Raw genomic sequence first — 11,332 nt, 5'->3', positions numbered from 1 at the left:
ACTTGATGCTTATTTGACCCCCAGGAGATATGAAAATAAATGCTTATGGACCACATGTTGAGCCCTTTCCAATGCCATCAGCAACAAGTCAGTCCCAGAGGAAAAGGAAGGTGCATAGGTATTGTTATCAAAAATTGTGTGTTCCGGGAAAAATTGATAAATGCAGATGGTTATGGAATGGCATCTGTCAATGGGTTGTCCCCTTTGGAGCCCTATTCATACCATTTATACTAGGATTTGCATATCTGGATGAATCCTGTGTCTTGGATGAATCCTGATTTGTGAATGGGCCTTACTTGTACTGCTTGAGAAAAAAAAAGAACAAGAAAGATGACAATATTTCTTGTTCTTTGACTTTCTGCTCTCCAACTTCAACTTGTATGTTGTATCACCAAGATGTTCATCTTTTTAAATCTCTATGTCAAGAAAATAAATTCAACTGATCAAACTTCAGTATTCCAAAATAATGTATACTCCAAACAGCAGTTCAACCTGTTTTGGACATCTTTTTAGGGGTTTTTACCCGGCTTTAAAAAACGCTGACTGGCAGACCAAAAAAAGCTGAAAAAACAGAAAACCTGATACTTGTATGAATGGTTAAAAAAACACCTTGAATTATGCCCCAAACAAGCCAGAGCCTAAGCTCTGCTTGTAGGCAAGGAGGTTAACCTTGTGTTTTAACCTCCTTGTTGTAGGGTAGCAAAACAAGTAGTGGACATATGCAAACTTTGACTGAAAATAGATTTCTGACATTTTTTTGCCTTTTGTTGGTATTGAAATTTTATGATGTGTGTAATAAATATAGCAGTGATCACATGATGAACTGAGTTTTTCTGGCAAGTACTATTATGTGCACCTTATTACTTTATCCATGGTCCAGTGAAACTTGTGATTGTGCTCTGGAATAGAGACCTAGCAGTCCCGCATGGAAAATAATAGTGACTGCAGCCAGATGTCCTACTACTGCCTTTGTTGTATTGTTGTCCCATCTGCCGCCTTTCAGTTTCCTTGAAAAGTACGCTAACTTTTGTACTGAACAAGCAAAATCTATAGATAGAGATGCAAATGAAAGTGCTCTATTGTTCTGCGTAGTTGGCCCACTTTGTGAGGCAAAACATTGACATTTCACTGATTGAAAAGTGTTTTTTTTTCCTTCTTTCTAACAGTGGCTGCAAACATCTGATTTGCTTCTTATGTATACTGAAAGATACCCCAAATTGCTACCATACACCAGGAGATAGAGAGGAATGCTACCCATCTGTTCTGTCTCTGCAAAGCCACTTTGCACCAGTCATCCACTTCAGTAAGAGAGAGGAAATTAGAAGAGTAACATTATATTAGAGATTACTTTTTGGTATTTTGAGTACTATTCTGACGAAAATCTGTGAAAAAAGCAGTCACTTAAAATTACTTTGAAAGTGGTAGACTTAAATGCAGCAAATCGTCGTGAGATTTCTTACCAGTGCACCCCTTCGTGCCAATGGATTCTTCCAGGTCCAGAGGGGGCGGAGATTCATTTGATTGACAGGTGAAAACGACGACAAGTTGAGGTGGCCATTTTCGAACACAGGCCTGAATGGCAGTGCTCCGCGTTGTTGTCAACTAAAGGTGAGTTTGAAGTGCTTTGTCCATTATTTGTCGGGGTCACAAGTACTCAAGATAACGCCAGAATTGTCTGGATATTTCCAGGGGCCCTCATGGAGTACTGAGGGGTGTTAAAACGCCGATGATCCATCGGAAAGTATTCTAGTACAACTACGGAAGTTATTGTTTTGTGGAGCTAGGTTGGGATCCCGACACCGGGCAAAAATATGGGTGAAGTCTGTCCCTCTGATATGCACCCAACAGATTCAATCCGATAATGAGTCGACCTGTAGACCTAGGTCTGATTATTGCGAGTGTGTAAAATGTAGATTGACAACATACAAGTGTTGTATAAGTTAGGTTTGAAAGGATTGGACTTTGGGATTTTAGGAAAAGTTCTATAAAAAAAAATATTTTGCCCCCCTCCCCCTTAGTAGTAACAGCAAGTTTCTTGGATTATTTATAAACGTTATATATAGAGCAAAACCTAATGTGTGATTTAGGATTTTTTTTTCAGACTACTCAATCGCATGTGTTGTAACTTTGTAATTTGATAATAATTAATGATATTATGTGGTGATATTGCTGCAAGCAACCAATTACTTTCAGATACTTTCAATTTAATGGTTGCAGTTGTCAAACTTTTTATCAGTGAAATCTGTATATATATTGTAAACCATGTAACGTTATAAGACACCTCTGCAGTTACTACAAATGAATGAAAAAAAAATAAAAAATTGATGATATAGATTCGAAATGGAGTCCAAGGTCCAGCCAGCCAGCAATTAAGGCCTCTGCTGCTTGGGCTGCAATACAGTGGAATAGAGCACATTTGTAAAACCTCCTTCCACAGAAGAATTAGTTGTTTTTTTCCACTACATTCTAATGATGTAGTGGAATGCAGAAAAAAGGGATCTAAAAGGAGTAAAACAATTTATGGCATTGTCGTACCTTGCTCCTACCTTACTGTACATGTAAGTGTTGATGGCATTTTGCCCCACAGACCTCTACCTCATTTACCCTCAGGAGCAACAAGCAATTTTAATCCCAAATCTATAGGAGAAATATAAATGTTAAAGTTGGAGGCGAAGCCCAATCATGATTGGCATTTCAATAAAGGTCGTCCAAAGTATATTGCAGGCACCATTTATGTGTTATCAGAAAGGTTAAGGTGTTACACTAAGCCAATATTATTTGTAATTGCCTAAAGGATTAGACCTTAGAGGCAAATGCCTTTGATAGAGGACAAAGGTGATGGTCTAAACTCCAGTGCAAGCAAGTGTTTTGAGTTATCTGTGTACTGTAGGTATGATTATAAAAATTTTATCTTATGTTCAGAATATTTTGGTTGTTTGTTGCTTGCAGTATTTCAAGAGGTTTTTGGAATAGAAAAAAAGTTGTCCACACTGAAAAAAAGATACAGTTTGTGTTTAATGTTTTGACAACTAATCCATGCCAACACTAGGATGGTTAGCTTTGTATATTAGACTTGCTGAGCTGGCTTCATGATGTTTACCCTTAGGCAGAAGTAGGAATCGGACAATGATCCACTGATCCAATGGATTTTCAAGACGGTTTCTTCGATTTTAGGCCCAAAGGATTTCATTGTCTGCCATGATATATTCCACAAGGGACAGATATTTGAATCATCTTAAATGTGAGATATTTCTGAATTTGAAAGTACAATTAATGATTTCCTTGGCTTCCAGGTTGAGGCCTTAATACAATGTGTATTGGAACTGAAAAACTGCCAAATTCTGGCAACTAGACATTCAAATTCTTAAACAGAATACCATCTGTCAAGAAAACCTCTCAGCATCTGCTTGACATTTACACAAAAGCTATGGATGTTATGCAGGTATTTGCTTGACCACCTGTGGACCATATGAAACAATCATTTTGTCTTTGTGGTCATTAGAACCAGTTTTAGGATGGTATTTTTGCTATGAAATAGCCTGGATACCAGACCCCACCCAAATCTCAAAAATATTTATCGTGTGGGATAGATACTTTTGAGATCGGGCTGGGTCTGGTATCTACGCTAGCTAGGATAGCTAGGACCAGGGTTGGAGAAGTTTTCTAAAATTCACTAGTCCTATCGGGCAAATAGTTAAAAAATTTACTTGCCTGAACCAACTTTTCTCTTGCCCAAAATTTAGATAACATTTTTCTATGTATTTTTGTTTCCAACAATAGAATTCTTTTATTATTTGCTCTATTTTTCTGTGTTGATCAATGCTGCATTTTGAAATAAAACCACAGCAAACTTTACTTGTGCCAGTAGCTTGTTACAGAGCCGTGGTTATGGTTATGGTTATGGTATTGTTGGATGTTGCAACTCATTTGTTGAAAAGACCACAGTTTAACTTTCTATTTCTTCATGGTTATCATGCCACACAGTTAAGTACCAGTAATGAATGTGCTTTGTATGGTAATCACCTGATGTTTTATTTCCCAGTACTGCGGCATCTGTAGTCTCCCAGTGTACTGTATGTAACTCATGAAATTTGCAAACTGGGCAACTGTCAATGTGTCTGGAATGAAAGCAGAGAAAGTTTTTTTTTGGGGGGGGGGGACTCATCCCATGGGAGGCAGGGCTCGAAATTCATTTTTGGGAATAGGTGCACTGAAACCTTGAAAATTGGGTGCACCAAAATATTTTTGGGTGCACCACATAAAATAAAAGAATAACCTAACTGCAAACCTACTAAATTAGCCATTTGAACGGAGCTCTTAAGAAATTGGAAGTACTATGACAGTCATATTATTATCTTTCTAACACATAGATGTCAAGAATATGGTGTTTACTTAGTATACTGACATCTTAACATACGTAAGCCTATGAAAATATTTGGGTGCACCCCGTGCACCCACAGAAAAAAAATTGGGTGCACAGTTCCAATTTTGGGTGCACCTGGGTGCACAAAAGCCCAGTATTTGGAGCCCTGGGAGGTAATACTGTGTTAATTGTGAAAGAAATAGATCTACTCAAGTATTATCAGTTATGTGCCTTGCAATCAATGTGTTTTATCTGCAGTACTTAGCATTTCCCTAGAGGCTGTGGTAATGTATGTGTGACCATGGTTGCTAATCAAGAAATACCAATACTTCAGAGAACTGGTTGTGCGCATTTCAGATTAAAAGTTAAAACCTTAGTAACCTTTGTTACCTTTGCCAAGAGCCTAGAGGGTTATGTTTTTGTTAGCATCTGTATGTATGTATGTATACTGTATGAGTATATGTGTATGTGGTTGGTCAGCATAAATAAGTCAAGGTATTATGGATGGCTTGTCACAAAAAATGGTATATTTTGGTCTTGACATTTAAAGGAAATGGTAAGATTTTTTTGCAGGTACAACCTTTACAGGGAATGTTTTTGACAGATATGGAATTTGTTCTGCATGTTGAAGTGTTTTACCAGTGCTTTCCTGTGCAATGCTTTTGACCTTGTGATTGGAGCAGATGGAGTAATCTGAATGCGAGTAACCAGCCCATGAAATTAGAAATCAATACTTTAGAGACTCCTAGGTTGACTTATGAACCCCAGGCCATCCCACTGCTACAGCTGAATTGGAAAATTGTACGTGTGTGCTGAATGTATTGAAGTCTGCAAACTGTGAAAGGACCGGATTTTGGTTGCCTGATGATAGCGTGTGTACAGCACCCGAAGTATGATATTGTGCACAAATATTTTTTCTGATACTTAATGTGGAGAATATACAATAATTCCTTTATCTATCTAGGTGCACGGTACCTACAGTCAAACGTTAGGTCCAATTAGGGGTGTGAGAAAAAATGATAATAGGCATGTAAGTACACCATGTACACCTGTGCACCCACATGTATTCCCAAAAATGAATTTCCAGCCCTGTGATATCTTACGATTGGACACTACAATATCTGACTGACACGCTTGAAGTATTATGGTATGAATTTTTATAGCTTGCATTATGTTGGGAAGATTTATTGTGGTACTTACTCCAGATGTATAGGATTTCCACAAGTACTAGCAATCATTATTGATTGGCTGTACCAGTGATCTGATTTCCTTCATAGGTCTAATGGAATTTTGGGGTAAATGTTGTTGATGATTCAATTTGTTAAAAAAACTTAATGATTATTATTTCATAACTCCAAGGCACATTAGTAAACTACTGTAAATTTTGAAACCTAAATGCAGTATTTGCACTGACTTCCCCACCAAGAATAAATGGAAATACACATGTATATGTATGTCTCTCATAGATGACTGATGTATTACAGATTTTTTCCAGCCACAAAGTTAAACCTCTTTTCCCTCATACCTTCAAATTAAAACAATTGTAAAATAAATGCATTTGCAGTTTGTGTTGACTTATTTGTATTTCACAAGACAATTATTCCCGATAAGTTTTTTTTTTGCATTTCTTGGTAAAAATCAATTTCATGAACTCATTCATGGTTGGGCCATTACAGGTTGGGGACACCAGACAGAATGAAGGTGTGCTCTTGGGTTACATGACGTTTGTTGACATGTTTGCAGCATGTAAACAACCCCCCAGTGTCTCTCCTTGCTGACAAGTGTAATGCTAGATTTCGGGGGGCCAATTATACTGTAAATTCATTTACTTTCACAGTTTTATTTTGTTACAGTAAGTACAAATAAGTTTCACAGTATTTCATATTTGCAATTAAAACAATGCCTTAAAACATGTTCAAGGTAGAGCCGACCCTAGTATTGAACTCTGCTTGCGCCATGGGGACATAGATAGGATACTTCTTTAGATAAGAATATTGCTGGCCAAGTTTTGTCTGGTGATATTGGTGACTACTTCTTAGTCTATGGGTACTAATGAGTTCCTAGATCATTGATTTACTTAAGTTCCCTAATCCAGAACCTTTTCCCTGGGTTTAGGTTGATGGACCTACCACTGTGTTTACATTTTAGAGAGTGCACTAACGATGTGGAACTACTTTTTGTTCATTAGTGGGCATTGAGCATTACTTATTAGTGGGTAGTGAGCGTTACTTGCAACTTGTATTTCATTGTATTAATACTAGTAATAGTCAGATTCCATATCATGGTGGTGTTAACCTTGATCAAGTGGATGTAATCAAGGTTAAATTTGAAGTCCAGATGGTGTAAATGGCCGTGGCTCTCTCAGTTTCAGGTCTCATTGATGAGTTTCTTCTTCCCATAGACTTCTATGTATTAATTCGTGGTTTAAATGGGCGCGTTCATAATGAAGCTACTTGAAATTTCAGCAGATTTTTCATTCTATGTCGAGCACATTTACCCTATATCGTGGGAAAAAATTGCCAATGTAAACTATACGTAGGAACTTTTTTTATAGCAATTACAAACTACGATTAGTCAATCCCCACAAAAGGCACTTTTTCGCTGCTATTGTACAACCGCACCACTCAGAACCCACGACTGTGTACCTCCGACCTAGCGCGCGGCTGCTAAACTTTACCTGCTAATTTCTTCAGTTACAAATAAGCTTTCACCAATCTAACTTTTGAGATCAGTTCCGCTGGCTAAAAGGGAATTTCTCACCGCTAAAAACATGCGTCCGTGCAGCCGTTCATTTTTGGCTCGGATCTCTTTTAGGGTGTCCACTCGCGGAGTAATACATCAATGAGACCTTCAATAGCCCCTGGGCCATGCAACTTTGTGCAAACACTAAATTAGGGGCTAGTCCACTTGTAGGAAGGGGTGTGTTCAACTGCTATAGTTTTCCCAAATGCTGAGTAGTTCTTATGACTGGACAGGGAATTGATCTTATGACCTACCAAATGCAAGGGAAACACTTTACGCACTTGACCAAGGCAGGGTAAGTAATAAGCAAGTAACCTACATTGCATCTCATATAAAGTACAGGGAATGAAGCAGATTTTGTGCATTGAACCATCTTTGATGTGTACTTCCTGGTTTCCTGTGTCTGTCAGTGTCAATGCTGACAGCATGAATCATCTATCTTGTAGTGAGGGAGAGGTAGCGGTGGGGTTACTTTAAGATTGAATTTCAAAGGAGACTGTGTCATAATTTGGTTAGAGGGGTTGGATTCGCAGCCTTGAAATGAGTCAGTCACCCAGCAACAGCCACATGCAGCAGTCAGGGCCCGATACAAGCATATTAAGGTAGGGAGAATTTAAACCTAATGTAAAGAAATTGTGATTGCTACAAGTATTAGACTGGATTTCGATATTGCTGAGGGAAAATGTTTTAGCTGAATATGACTTGATGGGAGGAAGGGGGTAAGTAATTTTCTGCCAGAGTGGTGCCAATCTCGGATGAGACCAGCACTATTCCAGAACGTAATGTGCATACACTGGACTTCGGGCAATCAGCCTTGTTGGTGAATTGTTTATATTCATCGATCATCATTGACAAAGTCAACTATCAACAATAACTGGACACCTTTTAGCCCTTGACCAGCAGGGTTAAAAGGTGTTCTAGTTGCAGTGTGCTATCTGGCATACAGTATACAGGAATTGTTGTCAGGTATCAGTATAGTGTATAAAAGGTACAATAGAATTCATTATGGATTCTGTTGGATGTCCGGTGAGGGTTTCATCAGAGGTTTGTCCACAGTGTGCTGTATCTTTTTTAACACAACATTTGGAAACAGTTAACTATAGACAGACACGACTTAAAGTTAAACAATATGTTCTGTTGAAGTGTTGATGAGACTAGAGAGTACACAAGCTTTTCATATGATATACCACCATTGTCTCAGCCTGTGACAATGGTGGAATATCATATGAAGCCCATACACTCTGGGACTCCCAAGAGGGCATAGGAGGCCATAGGGGTGGTTCAAGAAGAATAGGATGTGCTGCTATGACTCAGAGCAAGGCCATCTTACATATGATAACCCTAAACCTTTGAGTAACTTCCAATTATGTGACAGGAAATAGGAACAAGGATTGGTGTGTCAGGAAGTAGGATCTGTCCCCTGTCAACCTGAGTTGTTTTAAACTGGTTGTGACACAATAGTATGGCATGTGTGTGGCTCAGTGGATATCCATTATTCTTCAAGCAGATGTTGGGTCGCAGGAATAGTAGTAGCCGTGATTTTACCCTCATGCTACTATTCCCACGACAAAACCTCTGTTTGGAGAATAGATATCTATGGCAAGGTTTTCCATAGAAGTATTATAATACTTCACATTCATGTGGGTCCTTGAAATGATGACCCGATTATAGCTGACATTTTAGATCAAAGGGTTTATCACACAATGTCATGTATTTTTAAAACAGCAACCTAAGCCGAGTGCCATTGACCTTTGTGATTGGCTAACTCAGAAAACCAGCCATTATCTCTCATTTATAATCCAGGAAGAAGGTTTTTAGTAATTTGTGTACAAGGTGCCTCTGTGTGTGTGTGACTCAAGTCTGGGTAATGCTGTCTTGCATTTTGCTGTGACTGGTTAGAAAATATCAGTCTTTGAGTTTGAAGGAAATTTTTTAGGGAATTTCAAGCTTGTTTCTAACAGTCAGTAAGTATTGTTTATTTCTAGCCTATTATTGAGAAAGATAGTACTTGATATTACTGTTGTTAGTGAGTGATTGAGATTGATTTTTATGGCATAGAATGATTGTTGTTTGAACACCTGCAACTTGTATGGACTATGTGAAAAGGAAGGTGGTTTAAATTTGTGTATAGTGTTGAGGTTGAGAGAAGTGGCGGTAACTTGACAGGTAACTTGCTAACTCCTGTCAATCAAAGATTCCTGAACCTTTCTCTATCAAATCATGCTCCTTTAGTTGAAACAGTTGCTAGCGTCGGAGTACAAAATCTATAATTTTGCAACACTGATTGTTAACATTCCTTGGAAGCTTCTCTCATATATTTATGTGTTGTTACCTTCACCAAGATGTGTTTTTGGTAGCATTTGTGATTTGGTTTGTTTGTGAACAGGATAACCTGAGGTGGGTATTGGAGAAAAGAAGGTCAAGTTTGGTAATGGGCCTTCTGATGGTTTTACAACTTATTGAAGCAAAACATCCAGTTTGATATCTATCTTTTGTAAATGTGATTTGATTCTTACTTTGTTGATAGATATATGTGTATATTAGTTAAGAACTTCCAAGTATTATGCACTACTATGTGGTAAGTTCAGTCAAAATTAATCTAGAATCTTAGACAGTCACAGGAACAGGTGGATCTTGTTAGGAATGTTGGTTAATCTTTAAGGAGATGATGTCCTGAGATATGTGGGAAGACTTGAAAGCAGGTATTTCTGCATACCCCTGTATGTTTATCAGAGCAAGCAATGCACTGAGCCCTTCCCCATTGTTGTATAGACAAGTCCTACACATCCTTAATCTTACCTGACTCACATTTTAAGCTATCTACTCAAGCAGAGAAGGGTATATTGTAGCATGCTGGTATCTCACTTGAAAGCTTGCGGAGCAATTTGTGTTACATTGTAGTACATATACATCTATGAATTCTGCTGTAAATTGAAAACATCTGTTGCAGGCATTCTTGAAGACATATGCGTAGTACATGTAATCCTTGCACAAAATCTTAAGCCCACAATGAAAACCAAACAAATGGGTAGATGTTTGTTAGTTCTGGATTGTTGATCTATAACCTGAATCATTGTATATTGAAGTTAGTATCCCAGGAATTTCTAGGATCCTCAGCTGTCACTTCCTCTATATGATATATCATGTCATGATAACATTTCAACATTCCTTCATGTATATGTACAAATCACAATGTTTATGGTAATGAAATTGAAAATATTCATTCAAAAACTTTTGTAATATGTTGGACTTTTTGGATAAGACTGAGGTTTATAAGGCATGGCAAAGAAAATTAGAGTGGGTTATTTTTTTTCATTTGTCACTTTTGCCATGAAAACAAAACCTCATTGCAGAAGTCAATATCAGCTTTGTATTGTTCAAATAAAAAGACATCCATGATAATAGTATTACCATGTTTACTGCAACTCATGTAACTTAATATGTCAAATGAATGGGGAAATTGAATGTACCATCTGGGGGAACTTTAGCCCATGGGAATGTTTATATCAGTCACCCAAGTTACGTTTAAGTATTCACATTCAATTTCTAAGTATTTGCATATGTTGCCCAAAGTGCATTTCACAATGTTCCTCAACTACAGAACTGGCACTAGACTGAAATGCCTCGTTTGGCAGTTAGGGTAAAACACTGTGGGTAATTCCAAGACAGCTGGAACTTGCTGGCGGTGGATTGAGTCAGAAAGAAGGTATGTTGAATTAGGCCACAAGAAGTAAATGTTATGGATGACGTAATCTGCAGACTTTGAATCTAAGAAGATACTTAATGGTTTTTCAGAGATCATGGACGTTGTAACAAGAATTTGAGCGACTAAACATCGTATAACACTTGACTCTGGTATTCAAGAATTGTGGAAAGTGACTCTAGTGTGGTAGCCTAGCTAAGATCACTTACCAAGTTGGCAACATCATTCAATGCTTGCATAAGAGTGTTACTTCTAAAACTAAGGTTGAATTTAGTAATCTGCAACTTCACTCAAAGTTACCATACTACTAGTGTACACAGTTACTCAAGGCTTGCTGTCCCATTTTTGGTATCTTATTGATGTGTTGACCATTTCAAAATATTTTAAAATCAGTTGAAAATCAATACACCTTTTGGTGTCATCTATGAAATTGACTTGCTGTGGCCTTGTACTGCCGAAAAAGAAAAGAGCAGCCCGGAAGTACATGTAGACTGAGGTTCATTCCTACTGGTATTCACCCTTGA

General features: G+C 37.9%; 1 long non-coding RNA gene across 1 annotated transcript in view; it reads right to left on the bottom strand.

Moving 5' to 3' along the window:
- Positions 1 to 1,467: 1,467 nt before the first annotated feature.
- LOC118417223 overlaps positions 1,468 to 11,332 on the bottom strand; it is a 12,870-nt gene continuing 3,005 nt past the window's right edge. Inside the window, exons 2-3 of the long non-coding RNA XR_004831338.1 lie at positions 9,905 to 9,908; positions 1,468 to 1,602 (exon numbers count right to left, since the gene is read on the bottom strand). This is a non-coding gene — a long non-coding RNA (uncharacterized LOC118417223). The remainder of the gene's footprint in view (positions 1,603 to 9,904; positions 9,909 to 11,332) is intronic.

The sequence above is a fragment of the Branchiostoma floridae genome, chromosome 6 (genome assembly GCF_000003815.2).
Source record: "Branchiostoma floridae strain S238N-H82 chromosome 6, Bfl_VNyyK, whole genome shotgun sequence".
In the NCBI taxonomy this organism is placed as follows: domain Eukaryota; kingdom Metazoa; phylum Chordata; class Leptocardii; order Amphioxiformes; family Branchiostomatidae; genus Branchiostoma; species Branchiostoma floridae.
This window is presented reverse-complemented; position numbering and strand designations above follow the sequence as displayed.